The 24,965-nt window shown below is 44.9% G+C and overlaps 1 pseudogene across 1 annotated transcript in view; it reads right to left on the reverse strand.

The window, feature by feature from the left end:
* LOC311226407 overlaps positions 1–24,965 on the reverse strand; it is a 155,950-nt pseudogene that overhangs the window by 121,702 nt on the left and 9,283 nt on the right. The window contains exon 3 of the transcript in view: positions 22,363–22,590. The product of the transcript in view is annotated as an uncharacterized misc_RNA (transcript). The remainder of the gene's footprint in view (positions 1–22,362; positions 22,591–24,965) is intronic.

A 24,965-nucleotide genomic window follows, 5' to 3' on the forward strand; every position in this document is an offset into this window, starting at 1 on the left:
TCTAACTCCAGGGAAGATGTTAAATAAGCTAATTTCCCAAAATGTCTCTTAACCACCCGTAGGCCCAATCTCAAGTCTAGGGGGGGGACGTGCTTTTGCGGTCGCAGCCCCTGGGCCAGGGCACTGACTGCACGTTCATCTCATGGGGATGCACAAGCAGAGTTTGGAAAATTATTAACAGGACGCCTGAATGTCACTTCTAGGAATTTTTTTTCAATATATAAGCACAATGAAAATAACTGATTGTAGAGCAGCAATATGGATGGGATATTGGACAACTTTCTGGAGCATTAAACCAGGGCAGTAGAAACAGACGGGCAAGCATCTGAAGTGAACATGAACTGAATTGAACTGACACTTGTTATATGTGACTGTCCTGTATGTATTTATTGTGGGGATTGGGAAGGGGACGTTTGATGTTCCATGTTGAGGTCCCAGTGCTTAAATAACATGCTGTACCTCAAACGATTACCACCAACCATAGTTGTGTGGCATTAAAGTATATCTTGTAGAGTTTGAATGGCAGGAGGGAAATAGGCTACTCGTTGAGAGATGTAATTCCTTTCTATGTATAGCCTAATAGCGTAATCAGAACCCAAGTTACATTATTGCTTTGTATGTGAATATAGCTAGTGTAGCATTATCTGAATAATGATCTTACATTTTAAAATACAGGAACTTGGTGCAGCCTTTCTTGATGTGAGCAACTGTCAAAATCCAGCTAGATGGGCCCTTGATGAATTCCCTTTCCATCCTGTACCAAAAGTCCACGTAAAAAGTCTACAAGATACACTATACGACTAAGGTACCCATGTACATGTCAAAATACTTCACAAAGGTCAGTGAATACCACGACCACAACACCAGAGGAAGCTCAACAAATCATGTTAAACCCAGATTCGGCTCAAACAAGGGACTAAATACGTTTAGCAATTATGCCACATCAATGTGGAACGCCCTACCCAAAGCTGTAAAGGAATGTGAATCCCTACCCACATTCAAAACCGCTCTTAAAGAGCACCTACGGGAGGCTGCAATTCGAAACTGGCCACCGTAAATGCCCAAAACCCCCACCACCTCCTAATAGACAGTCTCCTCCCCACTGCATGTATATATTCCCTCCCCGCCGTATGTATATCTCTCTCCCACCCACCCACCCCCTCCTAATGTACTGTCCCCTCCCCATCATATGTATATACTCTGTCAGGATCTAGGGGTAACAGTACTGTATATTTGAATACCGTTTATGTCACAAATGTATCAGTACTAAATACCTATATGTCCCTATGCCATAAATGTCATGTATGTTGTGTATGTCATAAATGTCTATATGAATTGAAAATGGGGGACCCTGATGGAAACAAGACAAACGTCTTTCTCAGGTCTGCATCCCCTTAACAATTGTGTGTATTGAGCCGTACTGTATTGTACCCATTCTGCAATCTGTTAAATAAAGTTTTCATCCATTCATTCACACCAAAGCACCTCAAAGGCGCTAAAAACAAAATTACAAACATCTCAAAACAAACTGGTCAGACTACTGCTTGACCTTACTCCTAGAACCCACCTCACCCCTGCCCACTTTGACAACCTAGGATGGCTTAGAGTAGACGACAGAGTACAGCAACTTGCAATGGGCCTGGTCTACAAGATACACTACACGACCAAGGTACCCATGTACATGACAAAATACTTCCCAAAGGTCAGTGAATACCACGATCACAACACCAGAGGGAGCTCCACAAATCATGTTAAACCCAGATTCGGCTCAAACAAGGGACTAAACACGTTTCGCAATTATGCCACATCAATGTGGAACGCCCTACCCAAAGCTGTAAAGGAATGTGAATCACTACCCACTTTCAAAAACACTCTCAAAAAACACCTAAGGGAGACTGCAACTCGAAACTGGCCCCTGTAAATGTCCGAACACAACCCCCTCCAATGTACAGTAAATTACCAAGTATGGTCTTGTCAATAATCCAATGTACAGTGTTGTTTGTACAGTTGTACAGTGTCCCCCACCCACCCCTCCTACCCAACCCCCCCCCCCCCCCCCCACTCCTACCCAACGTCCCCCCCCCCCCCCCACTCCTACCCAACCCCCCCCCCACCCACCCAACCACCTCCAATGTACAGTCCCCCCCCACCCCCACCTACACAATCCAATGTACAGTTTCTACGCCTAATGTATATACTCTTTTCTTTCTGGACTCTTTTTGTATCACAAACAGTACTGTAATTGCAAATCTGGTATGTCATAAATGTATAGATGTAGCAGTACTGTCTATCTGTATGTCATGTATGTCATATATGTTACGATGAATTGAAAATGGGGGACCCTGATGTAAACAAGACGAAAGTCTTTCTCTGGTCTGCATCCCCTTAACAATTGTATGTATTGAGCTGTATTGTACTGTACCCATTCTGCAATCTGTTAATAAAGTTTTCATTCATTCATTCATTCAACTCTAGAGTAGCGCGTTACAGTTCAACCAGAGTTCAGGCAGTAGTTGGTGAGAGGGGGAGGGGGAGGGGAGGGGACGGGAGGGGCTATTGATTGCAATGTGACGGCGTGACGGCTGGAGTTGAGGGGCGGCTCGGTTGAATAGTTGGAGATGATTTGTCTGAGTTTGTTTACCTGTTTATTTGTTTTCTCTCGCGGTTGTATATTTAGATAGTATGACTTGTTCATGTGGAAAAAGGGATTTGAAGACGTGTGCTATGTGGCAACGTCTGCCTCCGTTGGGATTGTGTGTCGAACTCGCCGGGGGCAGGAAGTCAAGTCCCGAACAGTGATTCAAAACAATGGAAAGTCAATACGCAAAAACGTTGGACGAGCCTACCTACACGGCTACACGCACTAGGTATCATCAGAAAATCTCAAAACATATTGGATATGATCCGTACATGCTGAGGAAAATCGATTTTTCTCGCGTCTTGACCGATTTGCCTGGCGTTGAGGCGATTGACATAACAAATTACCTCGTCTCGTACCTACTACTACTACACGGCTAGCCAATGGAGGCTTATAACTATTTGGTGTGTGTGTGGTTGGGTCAACCATAGATATCTGGATCGAAAGCAGCATTGAATCACTGTCGTCTTGTTTTTGCGCGGGTGAGTAAATCTACTTGAGAATCACTCTTTTATATTGCTATTTCAACTCTATGTACATGGATACACCACTGGCGTCAGGCTATGCGCTAAACGTTAGCTGGCTAAACGTTGGCTAATATTTTCTACCTTGCAACTAGGTGAACCATTCTCGGCATTCTCGGCGCAACACCGCTGAAAACGTGGATCATGGCGACACGAAATGGAGAAGTTGTGACAGCACATTGTGATTGTATGGCTGGGTAAGTCATCATAATAACACAAGGCATGTTTAACTACATAACGCGGTTGTAAAATGTAGGGGACACACACACATTTTACACTGTACATTGGAATACTGACAAAGCCTTACTTGGTCATTTACTGTACAACTAGGTTAGGACATTTGTAGGGGCCAGTTTCGAATTGCTCTCCTGCTCTCCTGTTTATCCCGATAATTATCCTTTGATTGATTGATTGAAAATGTTTAACAGATTGCAGAATGGGTACAGTACAGTACAGCTCAATACACACAAATGTTAAGGGGATGCAGACCAGAGGAAGACTTTCGTCTTGTTTACATAATTTACACATTTTCAATTCATCAAGACATTTATAACATACAGATATACAGTACAGTTTCATTCTGACATTTATGACATACAAGATACAAATATACAGTACTGTTTATGAGAGAGATCATACAAAATATATATATACATTCGAGGGCGAAGAAACTGTACATTGGAGGGGGTTGGGTGGGTGGGTTTGGACATTTACCGGGCCAGTTTCAAATTGCAGCCACCCGTAGGTGCTCTTTGAGAGCGGTTTTGAATGTGGGTAGGGATTCACATTTTTTTTTACGGCTGTGGGTAGGGCGTTCCACATTGATGTTGCATAATTGCGAAACGTGTTTAGTCCCTTGTTTGAGCCGAATCTGGGTTGAACATGACTTGTGGAACTCCCTCTGGTGTTGTGATCGTGGTATTCACTGACCTTTGGGAAGCATTTCGACATGTACATGGCTATCGTGGTGTAGTGTATCTTGTAGACCAGGCCCAGTGCAAGTTGCTGTACTCTGTCGTCTACTCTAAGCCATCCTAGGTTGTCAAAGTGGGCAGGGGTGAGGTGGGTTCTAGGAGTAAGGTCAAGCAGTAGTCTGACCAGTTTGTTGTGATGTTTGTACATTTACATTTACATTTAGTCATTTAGCTGACGCTTTTATCCAAAGCGACTTACAAGTTCTGTGCGACAAGACAGCAAGAAGGGTATAACTCTATCAGCTGAGTAACAATGTTCATCAAAGTGTTGCGTGTTACAGTGTAGGTTAGTTTATTAGGACAAGTGCATGACATTAAGGTTAGTCGGGGTTAGATTTTTTTTTTTTTTTTTTTTTTTTTTTTTTTATCATTTCAGATAATGGTTGAAGAAGTGAGTCTTTAGTCGACGGCGAAAGATTGGACGGGATTCGGCTGTCCTAACTGGGATGGGTAGTTCATTCCACCATTGTGGGGCAAGGACTGAGAATAGGCGGCTTCTCTTTGATGACCCTCCGGGAGCTTGGATAGGAGTAGATCTGAGGCGGCCAGAAGACGCAGAGCGTAGGGGTCTTGAGGGTGTGTAGTTAGAGACCATTGACCGGAGGTAGGCGGGAGCGGTTCCCTTTGCCGCACGGTATGCTAGGTCGAGGGCCTTGAAGCGGATACGTGCAGCAATGGGGAGCCAGTGCAGGTCCCTAAGAAGTGGGGTGACATGGGCTGACTTCGGTAGGTTTGAGATCAGGCGGGCCGCTGCATTTTGAATGAGTTGAAGAGGCTTGGTGGCAGTGGCCGGGAGGCCAGCTAGCAGTGCGTTGCAGTAGTCGAGGCGGGAGATGACTGTTGATTGGACGAGGAGTTGGGTGGCTTCTTTTGTCAGGAAGGGGCGTATCCTTCTGACGTTGCTCAGGAGGAATCTGCAGGTTCTGGTTGTCGCTGCGATGTGAGCAGAGAAGTTCAACTGGTCGTCGAGGACAACACCAAGGTTCTTGGCGGTCGGCGACGCGGTCACAGCTGCATTCTCGACTGTGATGGAGAGGTCGGTCAGGGGGGAGGATTTGGCCGGCAGGTGGAGCAATTCTGTTTTGCTTAGGTTCAGTTTGAGGTGGTTGGTCGTCATCCAGGCGGAGATGTCGGACAGACAGGCCGAGATCCGCTCAGAGACGTGGATATCTGAGGGAGGGAAGGAGAGGAAGAGTTGAGTATCATCGGCATAACAATGATATGAGAAGCCATGAGATGTGATAATGTTACCCAGTGATTTAGTGTAGAGGGAGAAGAGAAGGGGTCCTAGGACCGAGCCCTGGGGGACACCCGTCCGGAGGGGGCGGGTGGCCGACAGAGTCCCTCTCCATGACACTTGGTAGGAGCGGTCATTGAGGTATGATGTCAGCCATGTCAGCGCAGATCCAGCCACTCCCATTCCTGCGAGGGCCGCGAGGAGGATCTGATGGTTGACTGTGTCGAAGGCTGCAGATAGATCTAGGAGAATCAGGACAGAGGAGAGGCCTTTCGCTTTTGCTAAGTGAAGTGCCTCTGTGACCGCAATGAGGGCCGTTTCTGTGGAGTGGCCAGTCCGGAAGCCAGACTGATTGGGGTCTAGGAGGTCATTCTGTAAGAGATAAGCAGTAAGTTGGTTGGATACAGCACGTTCAAGTGTTTTAGAAAGGAAGGAGAGAAGAGAGACAGGGCGATAGTTGGCTATGACGGTGGGGTTCAGGGTTGGTTTTTTTATGAGGGGCGTGACTCTGGCTTGTTTTAGGGAGGTGGGGACCACCCCCGAGTTGAGTGAGGAGTTGATGGTTGCAGTTAGGAATGGGAGGATCTCCGGTGCTATGGTCTGGAGGAGTGGGGAGGGTAGCTGGTCCAGCTGGCATGTAGTCGGACGGTTCGACGTTACCAGTGTCAGGGTCTCGGCTTCTGTAATGGGAGAGAAAGATGACAGAGTGAAGGATGAGGTTCTCGATTCAGCGTTTGGAATGGGTGGGGGTTGGGAGAAGGAGCTGCGGATGTTCTCCACTTTTTCCTCAAAGAAGATCGCAAAGTCTTCGGCAGAAAAAGATGAGGGAGGAGGAGGTGGGGGGGGAGTGAGGAGGGAGGACATGGTAGCATGCAGTTTGCGAAGATTCTTGGCAGAGGCCTCGATCCTATGGTGAAAGAAAGAAGCTTTGGCATTAGTAATGGTTTTGTAGTCTTGTTTTTAGGGCCTTTGAGGTGCTTTGGTACCATGAGGTGCAAGCATAGTCGTAGTACCCTTGAACGAGTGCTCCTGTTAAGAGTCTTCAAGGTATTCTTGTTTACCAGAGAGGAGAATCTTGTTTGTTGGTTGACTGACCTGACTATATAAGAATGGGTACAGTACAGCTCAATACATACAATAGTTAAGGGGATGCAGACCAGAGAAAGACTTTCGTCTTGTTTACTTCAGGGTCCCCCATTTTCAATTCATCGTAACATATATGACATACATATGACATACAGATAGACAGTACTGCTACATCTATACATTTATGACATACCAGATTTGCACATACAGTACTGTTTGTGATACGAAAAGAGTCCAGAAAAAAAAGTATACATTTGACGTAGAAACTGTACATTGGACGAGGTTGGGTGGGGGGGGGGGGGGTAGGAGGGGTGGGTGGGGGCACACTGTACAAGAACAAGTTACAAGACACTGTACAAGCAAAACTGTACAACTGTGCAATCTGTTAATAAAGTTTTCAATCATTCAATCAACCCTATGTATATTTCTCTCCCACCCACCCCCTGTACAGTCCCCTCCCCATCATATGTATACTCTGTCAGGATCTATGGGTAACAATTAATTGTGTTAATCTGACCTAGTGTAGATCGATTGGCTAAATGATTATCCTGTTTGCCTAACATAATGTGTGTATGTCTTCTGCAGCATGTATGGTGAAAAGCAGTTCAGAGTCACTCTTCTGTGTCTCGCTAATGAGAACCGTTACATCCGGTAAGTAATTCAGAACCAGTGAAAGCTGTAGTGCTCCATCCATCCATCCATCAATATGTACTTATTGCAACAGGGCAGCTTTAGAACCAGAGACAGTGGACAGACTTGTCTTTCTTGCCTGCAACTTAAAGTAATGGCTTTGCTTGTCCAAATGACAATACTGACCAAAATTGAGATTTCTTTTTTCTCTTGTCCATTTATTTTGTTTGCTTTCTAATTTAAAATACAGTTTGAAACCATCTGTACACAGTAGGCTATGTGTGCTAGCAGCTTAGGTAGCCTGGTAGATAATAATAATAATAATAATAATAATAATAATAATAATAATAATAATAATAATAATAATAATAATAATAATAATAATAATAATAATAATAATAATAATAATAATAATAATAATAATAATAATAATAATAATAATAATAATAATAATAATAATAATAATAATAATAATAATAATAATAATAATAATAATAGATTTATTTTATATAGCGCCTATATATCTCAAAGTGCTTTACATACGTAATTCTCTTTTTCTTATGGACAAACACAGACTTTCACAATGACAACATGGTGGGGATACTACAGAGAAAGGGAGACCGCTTGGAGACAAGGGCAGGCGTCTATCGCCATGCTCTAAGACAAACTCTAACCTTAACCAACTTCAAAAGAGTGCCTAAGCTTAACCAGTGCAGAAACTTGCGGTCCCACGATTGGCGCACAGGTAATAGACCTGTTTTTTAAAGATAACACAAATATTTCATCTAGAAGCAGACAGAGAGGGTTACAATATGCAGTGGAAAAGTATGTTCATGAGATACACATTTACCTTAGACCTCCATGGTGATGCAAGCATTAGCTATAGATAACGTCGCATTACTTACAGTTGACTTGATTGAAGATTACAAGAACTATGACGATAATCCATGATTATTACTATTGCTGATACATTTAGTTTAGTGGTCCACCATCCAACGCAGTATACGAGCTAGACCCGACAGTTGTGTCACTACTAGTCACTAGAATGAGGAAAAAAGTGAGGGCTGTCATTCTGCAACCAGAATAATCCACCTCTTTTGTAAACATGCTATGTTGGTTATTTTGTGACCCAGGTAAATATGCCAACAATCCTCATCCATAAAGGGGTGAAACGTCAGAGAATGGTATGCTGCACATTCTAGTGTACATCAGGTCAAATGATTGATTACACTAACTATAAATGTATAGTGATAGAGACCAAAGTAAAAATACCTAATAATAAAATAGACCTAATAATAGGGGGCGACAGTGGCTTGGGAGTAGAGCAGTCGTCTGGTAATCCGGAGGTTCCCGGTTTGATTCTCGCTCATCCCGGGCAGCGTGTCGAAGTGTCCTTGAGCAAGACACTGATGAGCAGGTTGGCACCTTGCATGGTTGCCTCCACCGTCGGTGTGTGAATGTGTGAGTGAATGGGTAAGATGTGAGAAACAAATTGTAAAGCGCTTTGGATAAAAGCGCTATATAAATACAGCCATTTACCAAAATACCTGTAAATCACAGTATATGGGTACAGGACATTTTCTTTTTCTTATAACATTAATAAGTTATATTTAATATAAATATAAATAAATGCATATACAACACATTCTCATTTTCTTTTTCTTATAACTTTTCTTATAACACTAAGTATACGTTATATTTAATATAAATAAATGCATATACAACACATTCTCAAGATAGATCACTCTGATTAGAAAAGAAAACCCACAACTAAAGTGTACATAAATAGCCACTATTTTTAATATATACATGGATTTACAGTTACACAAATGGATGTACGATATTATAAACTGGAATAGCGAACAATATCATGTGTTGTTGTGATACATCTATGGTAATTTAACATTATATTCTTCTAGTACCTCCATTATGGATTAATAGCCTGGTCTGTTGACATTTGCAATATCAGCAACTGTTGATGAAGATTAAGTACTTTAACATTGTAAACCAGCAATCTGAGGGACACAGAGCAGCATAACTGGACCACTTTAACAACCTTCAGGTCAATCGAGGGTTGAATGCACTGAAATACAAGAACACCCTATAGAATATGTACTGTACTTTTACTTTTGAAACTTAGGCTATGGTTAGACTAGTGTATTCCTGGCGTTTTTTTATACGTTTTTGACGACGTTTGATGTCCTATCTACACAGAAATGCGTTTTTTGGCGTTTTTTTGTGGATACGGCTGAAACGCAAAATTGTGTTTGCGTTTGGAGATACGCAAAAAAAACGCTTCGACAACAGCGTGTAGTCAGCACGGAGCAGTTGTTGCGAAAACGCCCATGCGCAGTAGATACCATCTGCGTGCCCTTCCTGTGTACAGTGTGTGTGTTTGGGACAGAGCTCCGTGTCCCAAATAGCTTCAGCTACCATGTGTTGTCAAGTTATTGTTATAAGGACCCCAGTCCAAGCTACAACAGTCTGCATTCCCTTAACAATTGTTTGTATTGAGCCGTATTGTATTGTCCCCATATGCAATATGTTAAATAAAGTTTACATCCATTCATTCTGCTAGCATTACCGATTGCATGAGCAGCTGGCTAACGTGAGCTATCAGGATTCAGACCCTGTTAGCTCAGAGTTCCTCTTTCAACTTAACAAGCATTAAACAAAATGGCCCAGTCATCTATTCACCTTTGTTTAATACACACAGCGTTGTCTCTAATGTTATCTAACTACTGATAGCTCGCGATATCATCAGTTTTGTTGCTGGCTAAGTAGCGTGAGCTAATGTTAGCTTCTAGCCACAATGCTATATTGTTATAATGGCATACTCCATTGACGTTAGCATGCAGCTAACAATGCTACCGAGCGTTTTTTAGACTAAACTATCCGCTCTTGGTGGTCACTTGTGTTGATGTTAGTTTTGTTTCATCAACAAATGACAGGCAGAACACACAGTGAATGTATCCGTTTTGTTTATTGCACTTTTATTAGGCTTTGCTGCAAAATTATTGCTGCATTGAGTAAATGCAGCAAGATGGTGGCGCAGCATAGGCGCCTGCCTTATTGACATTTTCTTTGCTGGAGCTTCCACCAGGAAGTGTATTGGCACATTTGTTCTGATTGGTTGAAATTGCCTTCATGTTTGCCACCTACTGCCACCTACTGCTTTGGCAGTGTACTACATCAGTGTGCTCGGCTGACAAAAACGAAAAAAAAACGAAAGTGTGACTCGAGGCGCATGACGTCGCGGCGATACGCGGCGATACGTATAAGAAAACAATACGAAATGATACGAAAGGTGTAACCGCAGCCTTACTGTAGTGATTGTAATGGTACATAATTCACCCACAGACCTATTGTTAGGAACATTCTAGAAAATTAGTGCCGCCCGAACATTCTGGAACGTGTGTGATGTCATGGCAGTACATTCTAGAACCTTAGGTCTGCCCGATCATTCTGGAACGTTGGTGATGATGTCATAGTAGGACCTTCTAGAACCTCTAACATTCCTATAACATTATTTGTAAAAGAAATCCAGAAATCTGTCCTGGGTAAGTTATACCCCTGTTTTAGTGGAACCCCCTCCTAATGTACAGTCTCCTCCCCATCATATGTATATATTTTCTGTTAGGATATCTGGGTAACAGTAGACCTACTGTATATTTGCATATCGTATATGTCACAAATGTAACTGTACTATATACCTGTATGTCCTGATGTCATGTATGTCACTATGAATTGAAAATGGGGGACCCTGATGTAAACAAGACAAACGTCTTTCTCTGGTCTGCATCCCCTTAACAATTGTGTGTATTGAGCCGTACTGTATTGTACCCATTCTGCAATCTGTTAAATAAAGTTTTCATTCACCTTGTCTACTGTAGGAGCTACCACATTTGAAGAGTCTGCTGTACAGACAGAGGATGTCTACTGTGGGACCTTGATTGCGGACAGTTTCTAACGTGATTCTCAGCGGAGCAGCAGTTTTCAAATAAAAATGAAATTTTTTTTACCAGTAGAATCAACACACAACCAGCATCTCAGTAGCTCACAAAAAAATGAATTGTTCTACAAATTGATTTGTTATTATGCCTTGTAGTTATCGGGTTTAGTATGATGAGTGTATACATGTATGTATCTTTGGCTAAACTAAGTAAAAGATGAGCTCATCAACCACATGTGATACACATCAGACTTGAACATGTCAATTAATGATCTGATCATACTCTATTGATGGCTAGGATATTAAAATGTTAAATGTCTTTTGTTCTTGGATATGATAATGGTCTAATTTAAGTGCATTGGATGTCTTGTCTCCTGTGGCTACAATAAAACTTGTATTTTTGGTACACAATCTACATGTTTAAAATCACTATCCCTGTTTGAGCTAGACTTAACCATGTCACTCAAATACTATAACGTAAGTATGTGCACCTGCACCCAGAGAATGCTGGCTTATTCAAAGGCTGTCATATTAGATCAATTAAACAATTTTGAAACAATGCAGACTGGTGAAAAGAAAATCGATAGGTTATGTAGATAACCTAGTTATATTAGTATAGGCTAAGCGTCCCGCTCTGAGCCTTACGAGATACTCATATCTCCTGTGATACCTAATGTATCTCCCACGAACAAAAACACATGCACCCCACCTGTATGGGGCCCCGCCCCTTATGGTGGCCACCGCCCATATAACCATGACCCTGGTCATGAAACACCCTTCCTCGCCAAAACCCGTCCCAGGAAAAGATCCCTCAAGAGGGAACTGAGGGCGCGCAGAGCGGGACGCTTAGCCTATACTAATATAACTAGGTTATCTACATAACCTATCGTTATATATCGTATAGCATCGCGTCCCGCTCTGAGCCTTACGAGATAATGGGGAAGAACGGGCGCGAGACCCGACAGATGTACCCCCTGAGGACCCGTAAGCCCACATCAAGGGGTGCGGGGAGCCCTGTCACCCCATCCTTCCTAACGAAGGGGGGGCGCAGTCAACTCCACCTGAATGCGAACAAGAGGGAGCCAGAACCCCTTGAACACACCGTACAGGCGGAACCACGTGTGACTCAACACACTGCGGCCCATACCCATACACTCCTGCTACCCGACCAAAGGACGGGAAGCAGGAAAGGCCACAGACCCCAGAACCGCCTGGGAGACAGAACCCCCGGTCATGTCCATGAGGAAAAACCTTACAAAGGAGCCCGGGGAGGACCATGAAGCTGCAGCACAGATGGCCTCCACCGAGGCCCCACCCAGGAGAGCGGCAGAGGCAGCCACCCCACGAGTGGAGTGCGCCCTGACGCCCCCAGGGGGATCCTGCCCAGCCAGCGTGTAGCAGAGGGTAACACCCTCGCACAACCAATGGGACAGGCGCTGCTCCGACAGTGCCTTACCAGCACGAGCCCCACCGTAACAGACAAAAAGCTGGTCGGTAACCCTGAAATCCTGAGTACGGCTGAGGTAAATCCCCAAGCACGGACTGGACATGACAGGTGAAGGCCCGCATCTAACTCACCAGTGTGAGGAGGAGGACGAAACGCCTGAACCACAATATCCCGGGAGCGGAAGGAACTCCGGATATTCTCAGGCACGAAAGCAGGATTAGGTCGCAGAGTGACACCGCAATCGGTCCGAAAAGACAGGCACTCTGGATGTACCGAGAGAGCACAGAGCTCACCTACGCGTTTAGCGGAAGTGACAGCCAGAAGGAACGCGGTCCTGAAGGACAGCTGTCCCAACGGCGCCCGCTCGAGCGGCTCAAACGGGGCCAAGGACAACCGACCGAGGACCAATTGAAGATCCCAAGTCGGAGCCAAGGAGCGTTGCACCGGCTTAACGCGTCGAGCGCCAAGCAGGAAACGCTTCACAAGAGGGTGGCTGAACAAGACATCCCCTCAAACCCCTCATGATAGGAGGATATAGCTGCTGCATATACCCTCACCGTCGAAGCCGACAGTCTATCAAGGAGAGACTGGAGGTAACTAAGGACAGCAACCAGGGGGCAGGAGACTGAGTCCAGGCCCCCCGCCTTACACCACACTTGGAACATACGTCATCTGCCCGCGTAAGCGCGACAGTGGAGGGAGCATGTGCAGTCCAGATGGTAACACCATCAGGATCAAGAACCTGCGCCCCTCAACGTACCCGTCCCAACAACTGACCTAACAGATGTATGGGGAAGAATCCCTGGCGGCACGGCATCGGTCCCAGACCTGCCTGGCCATGTCCAGACGCAATCCTCACCCGTCAGGATGAGGGCCGCCCCGCGACAGTACACCTGCACCCACATTCTCCCTGCCGGGGATGTGGGGAGCCCTTAGGCCGCGCAGATGGAGGACGCCCATAGCCAGCCGCCCGCCGCCTGGTGCAGACAGGGGGAGCGTACTCCTCCCTGTCTGTCGATACACGACACTGACGTCGTATCGTCCGTCCTGATCAACACCATTTGTGGACCAGAAGGACCGCTTTCAACACCAACACATTGAACGTAGCGCAGACCGGGCAGCATGGTTTGCCAGCTGCCCCCTACTGCGTTGGCCCGACGCATCACCAGCGAGGGAGGCGTCGGTGAAAACGCGACGTGAGACAGCGCCGTAACCGTCCTAGGACGGAACCTCCCGAGCGTGTTGACAACACGCTCCGAGATGGATGCCCATAGCCCTCCAACCGTTGACTGGGAAGAGGAATACTCTACATCCAGTGTACAGCAACCCCAGGCTGGTAGAGACCTGCCTGGTACGAGACCTGACGATCCACCTTGACCGCGAAGGACCAGAACGTCATCAGGGCAGAACACTCCGTAACCCCGGATGACGCAGAGGCCCCAGTGCGGCCTCCACGCACTTGGTGAAGATACGGGGAGCCAGAGAAAACCGAACGGCAGCCTCTGGTACTCATACGCTAACCCTGCAAAGGAAGCGTAGGTAAGCCCTAGGATGGAAGATCGGGGATGCGCATACGCATCCTACAGGTCTATGGAGGAGAACCAGACCCCCACCTGACAGTGTTCAACAGGTAGGAGACGATCCAAAAAAAATGCTGAACCTTCCCATGGGACAGGTCCAGCCTGGGTCTTACACCCCTCCCTCCCGACTTCTCGGGCAGAGAACACCGGGAGGAGAACGCCACGACGATGGCTTGCTTCGTCCACAGAGATTGGATCTCGTCGACCAGAGCTGTCCCTGCTGGAGACCCCGACAACAGGGTCTGTACCAAACCTGAAAACGGGTGGGGTTGTGTAAACACAAGTCCCCGCCTCACCATTCTCTCCATCTACCTCGACATATGGTACTGCCGTAGTCATATGTGACGACACTCCCAACGCACCCGCCGTCACGTGGCGCAGGTCCGCCAGGAACTGTAGATAGTTGGCCCGGTCCCCCCCGCTGTGCGAAGACAACCCTGGAATCGTGCGAAGAGCGCGTTCCGTGTCGGAACACCTGACCCTGACACCACCCACGAGGCAATCGCACCCAAGGGGGAACCCCGACAGAAAAAGGGCCCGTCTGATACGGGGGGCTTCCGATCAAAAAAGCCCCCCCACTGAACACCCCTCCAGAACATGCTGAAGGAGTCGTTCTGCAGCCGGACATGCAAGGTGTAAGGCCCCCATGGGTTCCTACACACCGTAGCCCTGCAGTGATATCACTACCACCCCAAACCATGTGAGCTGCGACCACTTGCCAATATTCCAGGAGTGGGAGCACCAACATGATACCTGGCCTGGCGAAGGCGAGGCCGGGGAAGCCCGCACTGTGTGCCTCAAAAGGTTTCGAGCCCCCCTGCTGACAACACTTAAGTTGACAGACGTAACACCAGGCTCAACCAACACAGTTCAAGGTGTGGGAGCCGCTTGACAGCACAACATTCTCACGGACAGACCCAGGCTCAGCCATCAACTGGGTGTCAGCCCCTGTCTCCATGAGAAGCGAAGAATGGGGCCGCATACGCTTCAATGAAGGTTCGCGGCCCGCAGCCAAAGGAGAACGCTCAGAGCCCCGCTTCTGGGGATACCAGAGAGAGGATTGAACGGGGAGCGGGCTGCTCGCGGCAAAATGACGACGGAGTGGTTTACCAACACCGAAATCACCCAAAATGGCCGATCCCTCGGCCGCCAAGACTGTCGGCCTCGCGATACCCTGTCGATTCTCCAACCAGGGCACCACTGGCGGGGGAAACATGGCTGCCTGTCGAGGGCCCCGTCATCGCCGCTGACGAGGCCGTGCTCTCTCTTCTTCTGGCTGCGCGGTGTGAGGCGGTGTAGGGCCTAGGACAATACCGCCCGCGCTCCAGCAGAAGACCAAAATCCCCTGCGGAGAGGGGAACCCTGAGCGGTTATAGCTTGCGGCTGGGTCAAAGCTAATAACGTCAACATCCTCGACGGAGTGGTTTACCAACACCGTGCGCGATGTGTCGACGTCGGCCGGCCCTCAAGGCCCCTCCACCAGACACCATTTCTGTAATAGAAAAAACACCAATTCGAACACAGTTCTAATCGTTGCCAATTCCATACCGTGGCGGTACAAGCCTTAACAGCCCACCAGCCACTCGCCAGGCCGACCCATGGTGTCGGCCGGGCGGGGCATTGTTTCAATATATCAAAAACAAAGGACTGACGTTAACATGGAGCACCAGTGGTGATTGCAAACAGCACCCTCCACTGTGGTGTGGACCATGAAAAGGTTAAATGAATAAAAGAGCTAAACCACAAAAACTGTAGAATGAGCAAACCCATACACACAAAGTTTAAGGGGAGACGGACCAGACCCGTCTTCATTCAAAATATTCACAACAGAACACCAGCCCTAGTTTAGCCCATTTACCAAAAAAGGTAAACAAAGCCCCCCCCCCGCACTACTCCCCCAGTATACCGATTGACCGTCAGTATGAATGGTTTGAGAGGAGAGAAAGCTGTAGCAAGACAGACCTTCTCATAGCAGAGTGACAAAATGAAACAATAGCCCCCTACACAGGGCCGCCCCAGGAGATGGGGGGCCTCGCGTCTAAAAACGCACAGGGCCTCACATTTCTCCCAAGCGGCCCTGCCCTTATACTACTGCAGCCTAACGCCAGGCAATGTGGAACCCAAGACAACAATTGCCTGTGCACAGACACGCAACATGTTTACCATGTCGGCTGGACCCATAGCCCCACTACCCGACGCCAACCCAGATGGGAACACCGTTCAACAAACCCCGCCGGAACACAAGGTAATACCTGGCTAGAACCTAGCCACGACCTACCCCGTTGTCAACCCATTTACCCGAAAAAGGTAAATAGAACTCAAAACCCCACAACAGCTACCGACTGACCTTCATTGATGAACCGGGCAAGAGGCGGGAGAGTGACAACATCTCACGGCGGAGACATTAAAACAGCATAGCAATTAGCAGTAGTGATAGCATGCGGCAGTAGCGATAGCATGTTAGCATAGCTTTAGATGTTTTAGCAGCACGCCCAAGACAGCTTGGAAACCGTTCCCTGCAGAGAACGTTCACCAAACCATCTTGCCCCTGGCGCCAACACACAACAAGGTTGTGTTAACAACACAAACCAGCATTACTAACACTAATACCCATGCCTGAAGACACAGGGCCTACCTGAGTACAAGCTGGCCCGACAGCCAGCCTTGTACAGCTGAACCTCGATGTGCAGTCATCAAACGAGGAACATCACAGGCCCGTCGTGTCGCCGAAAACATGCGTCGAAGATGCCAGGGGCCAGCAACCTCCGGTAAGCTTCCAACATTATTAATCTTCCTTAATCTTTTCATTCCGCTAGCTCGTATGGTGCACGCATCCAACACGCTGGGACGAAAATAGAGCAAGGGTGTTTCATGACCAGGGTCATGGTTATATGGGCGGTGGCCACCATAAGGGGCGGGGCCCCATACAGGTGGGGTGCATGTGTTTTTGTTCGTGGGAGATACATTAGGTATCACAGGAGATATGAGTATCTCGTAAGGCTCAGAGCGGGACGCGATGCTATACGATATATAACAAACCTTACTGTCATGCACTTGTCCTAATAAACTAACCTACACTGTAGCACTCAACACTTTGATGAACATTGTTACGCAGCTGATAGAGTTGTACCCTTCCTGCTGTCTTGTTGTACAGAACTTGTAAGTCGCTTTGGATAAAAGCGTCAGCTAGATGTAAAGTGGTTGACTATAAGTACGTATTCAAGACCTAAACTCTTTCTCTGCATCCCCTTAACAATTATGTGTATTGAGCCGTACTGTATTGTACCCATTCTGTAATCTGTTCATACAATTTTCAATCAATCAATCCGCAGCTTAATTACTGTAGCGATATAAGAGTGATTGATTGATTGAAAACGGTAGATTGCAGAATGGGTACAATATATAGCTCAAATACAACAACTAACGGCTAAGAGGATGAATACATGAAGAGAGAAACATTTCTAAATCGTCTTGAATCTATAGCTCAACATGAAACAATTCGCAATTTATCATAAAATAAGTAAGTATAATTTTATTTCAACCAGAAATGCTTACAATAACGTTAGTTATAGAAGGGAATTCATTTTGTGAAGAAGTGTTCATGAGGCAGAATTATTACAACACAGCCTATATAACTCGTCATCACTGTAAATGAGGGAAACCTCAATGCTTTCACGAGTATAAATAAAGGTTTGAAATGAAAATATATTTCCCCAATGATAAATCCCTATACGGATGGACCGCGGTGGAAACTAAAGTGACAGACTGAATTTGCCCCCTGGTGGAATGTTAGGGGAACGTTGTTTATATTCCAATTCGTTTCTAGGCGGGCGTGCGTGCGTGTGTATTGTCGCAGCGCAAGTCAAATCGCTTGCAATGCAATCTGCGAACGACACACGCCCGCCCGCCTGCCTAGTTATTTTATTAAGTGTCAGGTCAGGTGTAACGTACATCACACGCACGCGCAAGTCGCGAACACACACGCGTAACGCACAGCACACGCACGCGTCACGAGCAAGTCGCGAACACACACGCGTAACGCACAGCACACGCACGCGTCTGCGCAAGTCGCGTGCACACCTAGAAATACGAACCAACGGACGTGTGTAGTGTGTGTGCGTGTAGTGTGTGTGCGCGTGTGTGTCCATTCTGAGTCGATGTAGATTACAGGCGAGCGTCAAACGTTTGATGTCAGATCGCATGCGTTTGCATGCGTTTAGGTCTGCGCACCCTGAAACGTTTCAACCCCCATAGTGTGTGTGTGTGTGTGTGTGTGTGTGTGTGTGTGTGTGTGTGTGTGTGTGTGTGTGTGGTTCTGTCAGTCTAGTAACAAAAGGTCATTCAGTCACACCCTAATCAACTGGTTTTGGCCTCCAAGTGGGGGCTCTATCTCTCTGGGGAACCTGTTTGATGAGTAAGCTTTGGTTCCAGCCGTTGGGGCAGATGGCTAATATCCACATTATTGTCTGGTTTCAACTAGCCAGTCTAATTATAATAATAATAACTTTATTTGTATAGCACTTTTCATACAGAGGTTGCAGTTCAAAGTGCTTCACAACAGTAAAAAATACAGGCATAAGCAAGCATAAAAAAGATAGACAGGTAGCAAGGTATGGTAAATCACAGTGTTTCACATTAGGATCTAGCATCCCAATAGGCTCTCTATTTACAGTTTCATTCAGTAATACAAATAATAAAAATTGTTTAAAATGATTCAGTTTAAAAATAGTAAAAATTATAAAAAAAGAACGGACATACAACAGGGTATTTAACACTTTAGATGCCAGCCACGACAATTGTCGTCTTATCAGACCCCCCATTGAGTGCTGACGACTTGAAATGTCGTTTGTTTGCCGTATTTTTTATTGGCGATTTGAATTCATATTTCATCAATCGAGCCTCGGGTTAGTGCTGCAGAGTCTCTCTGAGCTCAATTTGGAAGATACCGCCCCCTATCGTCTCTCCCTGTGTAACTGCACCCCATCAGTTCTGACTGATGCAGGGGGAGTGGTCAGTTTCCTCATTTTATTTTTCCCTCAAGGCATCTGCAGGATCGATTGTGCTCACCGGCCCGGAAAACCTGTGGATTATGTATTTACAGTATCAACACTGTATTCAATAAGCGTGATAGATATTTGGAATGGCGATCAGGAATTGGAATAATCTTTTTGGATAACATCTGATCTCAGGTAAGGAATCTATTTTACCAGTCTTAGGATAATCAGACCTGTTTTCACGGAGATATAAGCGGTTGCCCTATGTGTGTATGTGGTTCTGTGGCTGTGATCGCTGATGAGGAAATGAGAATCGATTTTTCAGCCCGCCTCTATAGCGTGCATAAGTACACATATACTATCGATAATCTAGCGTTTATTTGAAAACGATTCATAAATAGGCCGAAAAATTACAAAGTTTTTGTGTATTCAAGAATATTCCAGTAAATGCTTTTTATCACGGAATCTGTATATTTTCCTTGAAAACGAGGGCTTTTCAAAATGCTACAAAACGAAAATGAACCGATAATAAAAACAATCCGTTTTGACAATGTTGACTGCAAACAAGTCATTGATAAACGACAGGCAGATTAGACACATAGCCATAATTTAAAATATATATTATGCGTTTTTAACGCTATCATTGAAGTGGATGCTGGCACTCAACGGGGTTTTCAATGTTAAATGGCCGGCACTGAAATTGTTAACATACAACAGAGCAGTACATCAGTAAGAAGTAAAAAAGTGTGATCAAATAGTTCTCTTAAAATTACAGTGCATACAGTAGGTGGTAGTGAGATCAAATTAGCATAGAACAGACACATGAATTTGATAGGCAGTGTATAAAAGTAGGCAGGGTAAGAATAGTGCAGGTAATAATGCTATAATGCTATAATAAGTAAGGGATAATGTATAGCTACGAGGTCATTGTCGCAAAATAATTGACCGACACCGAGGCGCAGCGCTGAGGTGTTTTAAACGTCAGTGAAGGTAAATTATTTTGCGACAATGATCGAGTATAGCTATACATTATCCCGCTTATTACATGGCTAACTTACTAACAATATACCTAATTCATTTTACATCGACAAGACGAGATCAAATGCAGACTCAGTTCTGGCTCCGCTGTCATCGTCACACACACTCCGCTCCGCTGTCAGTGCAGCCAGCAGGTGTGTCTGATTGGCTCCACTGTCAGTGGCCTTGATTGTGAACAGCTGCGCACAGCGGTCATTATTGTTCCACAGAGGTCCGTTATCGAGTAATATCGGACCTCTGACGAGCGCTATTGACCAATTACAAGCAAGCATTTCGGCGAATGTGAAAACGCCATGTAATAATGTCTAATAACCATTAATAATCAAACAAAAATATACTACACCCCCTTGGTGCAGTTTGTTTTGGTTGGTGAGAACACTGGAATTGAACCCAGGTCCACACCAAACAACCGCACCATGATCCACCTGTTTGAGGCGGGTCTCAGTCCGCTTCCAAGTGAACCCTGGAGTGCTTGAGGTGAGAAAGCAATCGTGTTGACATTTTTAATCATCACAAGATTATCATTTACACTGCTGTTATAATGTTGTGATACTAAACAAATACCTCACATGCATAATGCAGGTGACAGTAGCCTAAACAGTAGCACATAACAGTAATCACAGATCATGAATTGAAAAACATTTGTTCTAGCCAAAGTGGAGATCACAAGATAATTTTTTCTTAGGATTCAAAATGATGTCAGATAATGGCAGAGTGTGGTTCACTTGTCAATTGGCAATGTGAAACATAACTGAACCAATAAAAACTACAACAAAAAGTAAAAATAGATTCAGGCCATTTCAATCTAACTTAGGTGTGAAAGCACCCAAAGCTGCTGGTTAGCTTTTCAAAGAGCAAGAGGAGGAAAACATCTTAACCGCTGCTAAAGTGCAGATGTTGGCCAATCTCAGCTCCATTTCATTAATTAACGGCACTGAGTGGGGAGTGTAAACATCACCAAGTCATAACTTAGCCGGTGTTGGAGGGGCTGTCACCATGTCTTGGTCTCAGCATATTAATTATATTGTTTTAAAAATGGGAAGAGCAATTGGTATTTCCAGGAAATGTGCTTCTTTTGTTGCCCGTCCCCTTTTATGTCAGATAGTGCAAAGTTTAGTTTTATGTCATCTTGACTATTGCTCTGCGATGTGGTCATATGCGGCCAGTGGTGACCTCAGGAAGCTCCAGGTGGTCCAGAACAGGGCAGCACGGTTGGTACTGGGCTGCTCACTAAGGTCTAATGTGAGCCGTATGCATGCCCACCTCTCTTGGCTTAATGTTGACAATAGATTGCCTTTTAATATACTTGTGCTGTTCAAGTTGGTCATGAGCAGTAAAACTCCTGTTTTTATACATAATCAGATTGTTTTTAGTAATACTGTGCATGAGCATTATACTAGACTGCAGTGGTTCCCCCTAGGTGGTGTGTGACATGAAAAGGCTAATGGTGATTTTTTTTTTTTTTTTTTTTTTTTTTTTACAATAAAATTTAATAACAATCTTAGTCAAACCTTTAGTATTATGGATATCAAACATGCTGGCAGAGTACATGCATCCATGTTGTCGTGAACATTTGAATTAAATAAAGAAATTCCCTATCCATAGTCGCCGTGGGAAGAGATAAAATAAAAAATAAAATCTGTGCACGGAGACCAGCAAAAAAAATGTCTAACATAAACCCATTGGGGGGTGCGTCAGCTAGGTCAGGAGGTGACAGGGGGTGCACAGCCAAAAAAGTTTGGGAACCTCTGCACTAGAGGTTCCAGTAGTGGGCAGCTTGAATTGCCAGGTCCTAGAAGCAGCGCTTTGGGGAGATCTTTTATTTTTAGAACTCTTTGGAATGGCCTGCCTCGGAACCTCTGCTGCATTTACAGTAGATTCACTTTAAAAAATTATCTTAAATTGTTTTGAACACTGTAGAGTAATTTTTTGTTTTTGTTTTACACTAATGTAATTTTAGCTATCTTAATTGTTATAGTAGTTTCATTATGCATTGTGTGTACTGACTTTTAATAATTTTGTTTTTGCAATAGTGATTGTTTTTGTATGTTTTTTTGTGTGTGTTGCTATCGCACCAGCTAATGGGGATCCCTAATCAAATCAAATCAAATCAAAATGTTGAGGGGCAGGATTCCTCTTCAGTTCAACGTAGGTGGTGGAGGGCCTGTTACTAGGCTGAGCGGCAGGCTTATTCTCCCTCACCTAAACGTAGGTGGTGGAGGGCCTGTTACTAGGCTGAGGGGAAGACGTATTCTCCCTCACCTCAGCGTAGATGGTATAGTGGCTGCCATCAGGCTGAGGGGCAGGATTCTTCTTCCTCAGCTGGGCATACTGCATGTGGGCGTCATATGAGGGAAGGGTGGATGTTGTACCTTCCCTGCTCTTCAGTTGGCCTAGGGCGTACTCTGTTGGAGAAGTACCCAGGTTCGCTAGCTGGACAGTCCCACCGTCCCTCTTCTGGAAGCTGCTGATTTCTGCATAGTTCAGCTCCTATAGGACAAAATAAGATAAGAATAAACAATATAATTAGTTAAAAGTTACCAGTCGACACACAATGGTCAGAGATAATATTTTTTTATTCAGCAAAAGGAAGAACATCCAACTTCAGAGTCAGTTGGAGGACATTCCAGGTGTTGGAGGCATCATAGGAAAAAGCAGCTTTAGTTCAGAGCCTAAGGCCATGTTTAGACGGAAACGCTAGCAGGTGAATCCGGAAAAATATTTTTTCGGATGTGCCTTTTGTTTAAACGGCAACAGCGTTTTTGCGGGGAGAGTATCCGCAAAAAAATTAGACCACCTTCCTGGGTGGAAATCCTAGAAACGATACACCTTCGCGCTATCATCTGAACAGTCAATCCGCATAAAACTATGACGAAAGGGTTGTCAAGGCTCTCGTCGCGTACTGCTTACGGAACAAGCATGTCTGATTCTATCCACGGAGATCAACTGAAGGCTACATTGGCAGTATTTTAAATACACAAGAATCAGTCCAGCGGCTATCACAACTATTAGTGACTGGAGCTACTGTCTGTGTGACTCTGATTTGGTCCAATCACATTCCCCCACCCACAGTCTGCCAATCAGAGGCAGAGTAGGGCGGGTCTTCACATTATGCCTGGTTGTCTCAACGACCTGAGGCAGTGTAGCGTATGGGTTGCGTGAATATTTTCCCTAACGGAGTTGCGGCGTTCGGTTTGCGCGATCTGATTGGCCACTAACGTTTCTGGTCATGTGACATCAGCGCCAATCGTGTGACAGCGGGGCTCCATCGTCTCGAGTCGACTACACTTTTACAGCCTTGTCTGCACGCAGAATTCCATCCCAAAACACTAGTCTAAATGCAACATTAAAAGTGAGACCGCAAGACGACTTTTGCGGTTTTTGTTCACTCTCTCTCCGTCTAAACATGGCCTAAAACCCATCATTTGAACACAGGGATTAAAGCAGGCCAAGTCATATTCTTATTTTAACCTCCACTATATTTTTTATTTAATAGCGTTAGTGTTTTAAGGGAACTCAATTATTTTGAACATATTTTCTATTGCCAGTTTGCTTTTACCTAATATAAATGCTGTTTTCAATTAATTCAATAAAACTGATACTTTTTGCAAGAGTTGACTCTGACTTTGTCATACAAATAATCAACCAGCTACATACAGTACTGTAACTTTTCAGTGCACGTTTTTATTTACATTGTGACAACTGAACAAGCTTATCACTTGAACAAGGAACTAAACAAGGGGAACTAATAATACTAGGGCTGTCAAAGTTAATTTGGAGATTAATACAAATTATTTAAAGCATTAAAATAAATTATTCATCTATGGAGTGAAAAATCTTGAACTTTCAGCAGTATATTTGTTTGTTCTTTTTTTTGCATTGACTCACGCACCTTTTTGAAAATCATCTGACATGAAGATGGAACACATTTTTGTTATGATTTATATTACTGGTAATTCATATTATCGTTCCTCTAAGCCAATCTGCACTTTAATATAGGCCTGGGTTGTTTTTATTTCTGTTAGCGCCGCGGATATAAGAAACAGGTCTAGCTATGTTGATGGTTTTGTTGAAAATTTGTATTTCACAGGAGAGAAACTGTATTCAAAGAAATAGTCTTTGAATCAAGGGCGGTCGGATGGCGTAGTGGAGATTGAGCTCGTCACCAATGCAAGAGGCTGCGGTCTCGACTCCCGGAGTCAGCATTGCCTGCGGCTTGGGCAGATCGTCATACTAACTCGTTTGGCTGAGTTAGTGGGAGGGAAGTAGAGGGTGGTAATCTGGCATTGTGGACAGGTCACGTCTGGGTGCCTGCTCAGCGAAAGGCAGGAAATGGTGAAGGCAGCGTGACCTCCCACGTGTTACGCTTCACCAATGAGTCCTCGCTGCCAGGTGAAAAGAGAGCCACTGGCTGTCTCCGCATGTGTCGGAGGAAGCATGTGGTAGACTTCAGGGTTCCCTTGTACCGACCAGTAGGAGGAACATGCGCACAACAACCAGGTAGGGGAGGGGGGGAATTGGCATAACGACTAAATTGGGATGGGGAGAATAGAAAATCACAGGAAAATCAAAAAGAGGATTGAAAAAAATTTAAAATAAAAAATAAATAGTCTTTGAATCTTATACTTTCTTTGTGTTGATTTTACATTAATTCCATGATTTTACTCAAATAAATATCTCTTACAAGCTTCGGTCTTAAGAAGAAAAATGCTATTTTTAATCTAGATTAATTATAGAAAATTGTGAGATTAATTCGTTAAATTTTTTATTTCTTTTACTTAAATTTGTATTAACATTTATAGAAAAACAACACGTAGACAAGTTAGATTAACGATCAAGTTAGTTTACTGTATGCAGGCTTCGCA

This window comes from Notolepis coatsorum, assembly GCF_963971535.1.
Source record: "Notolepis coatsorum genome assembly, chromosome: 4".
NCBI lineage: Eukaryota > Metazoa > Chordata > Actinopteri > Aulopiformes > Paralepididae > Notolepis > Notolepis coatsorum.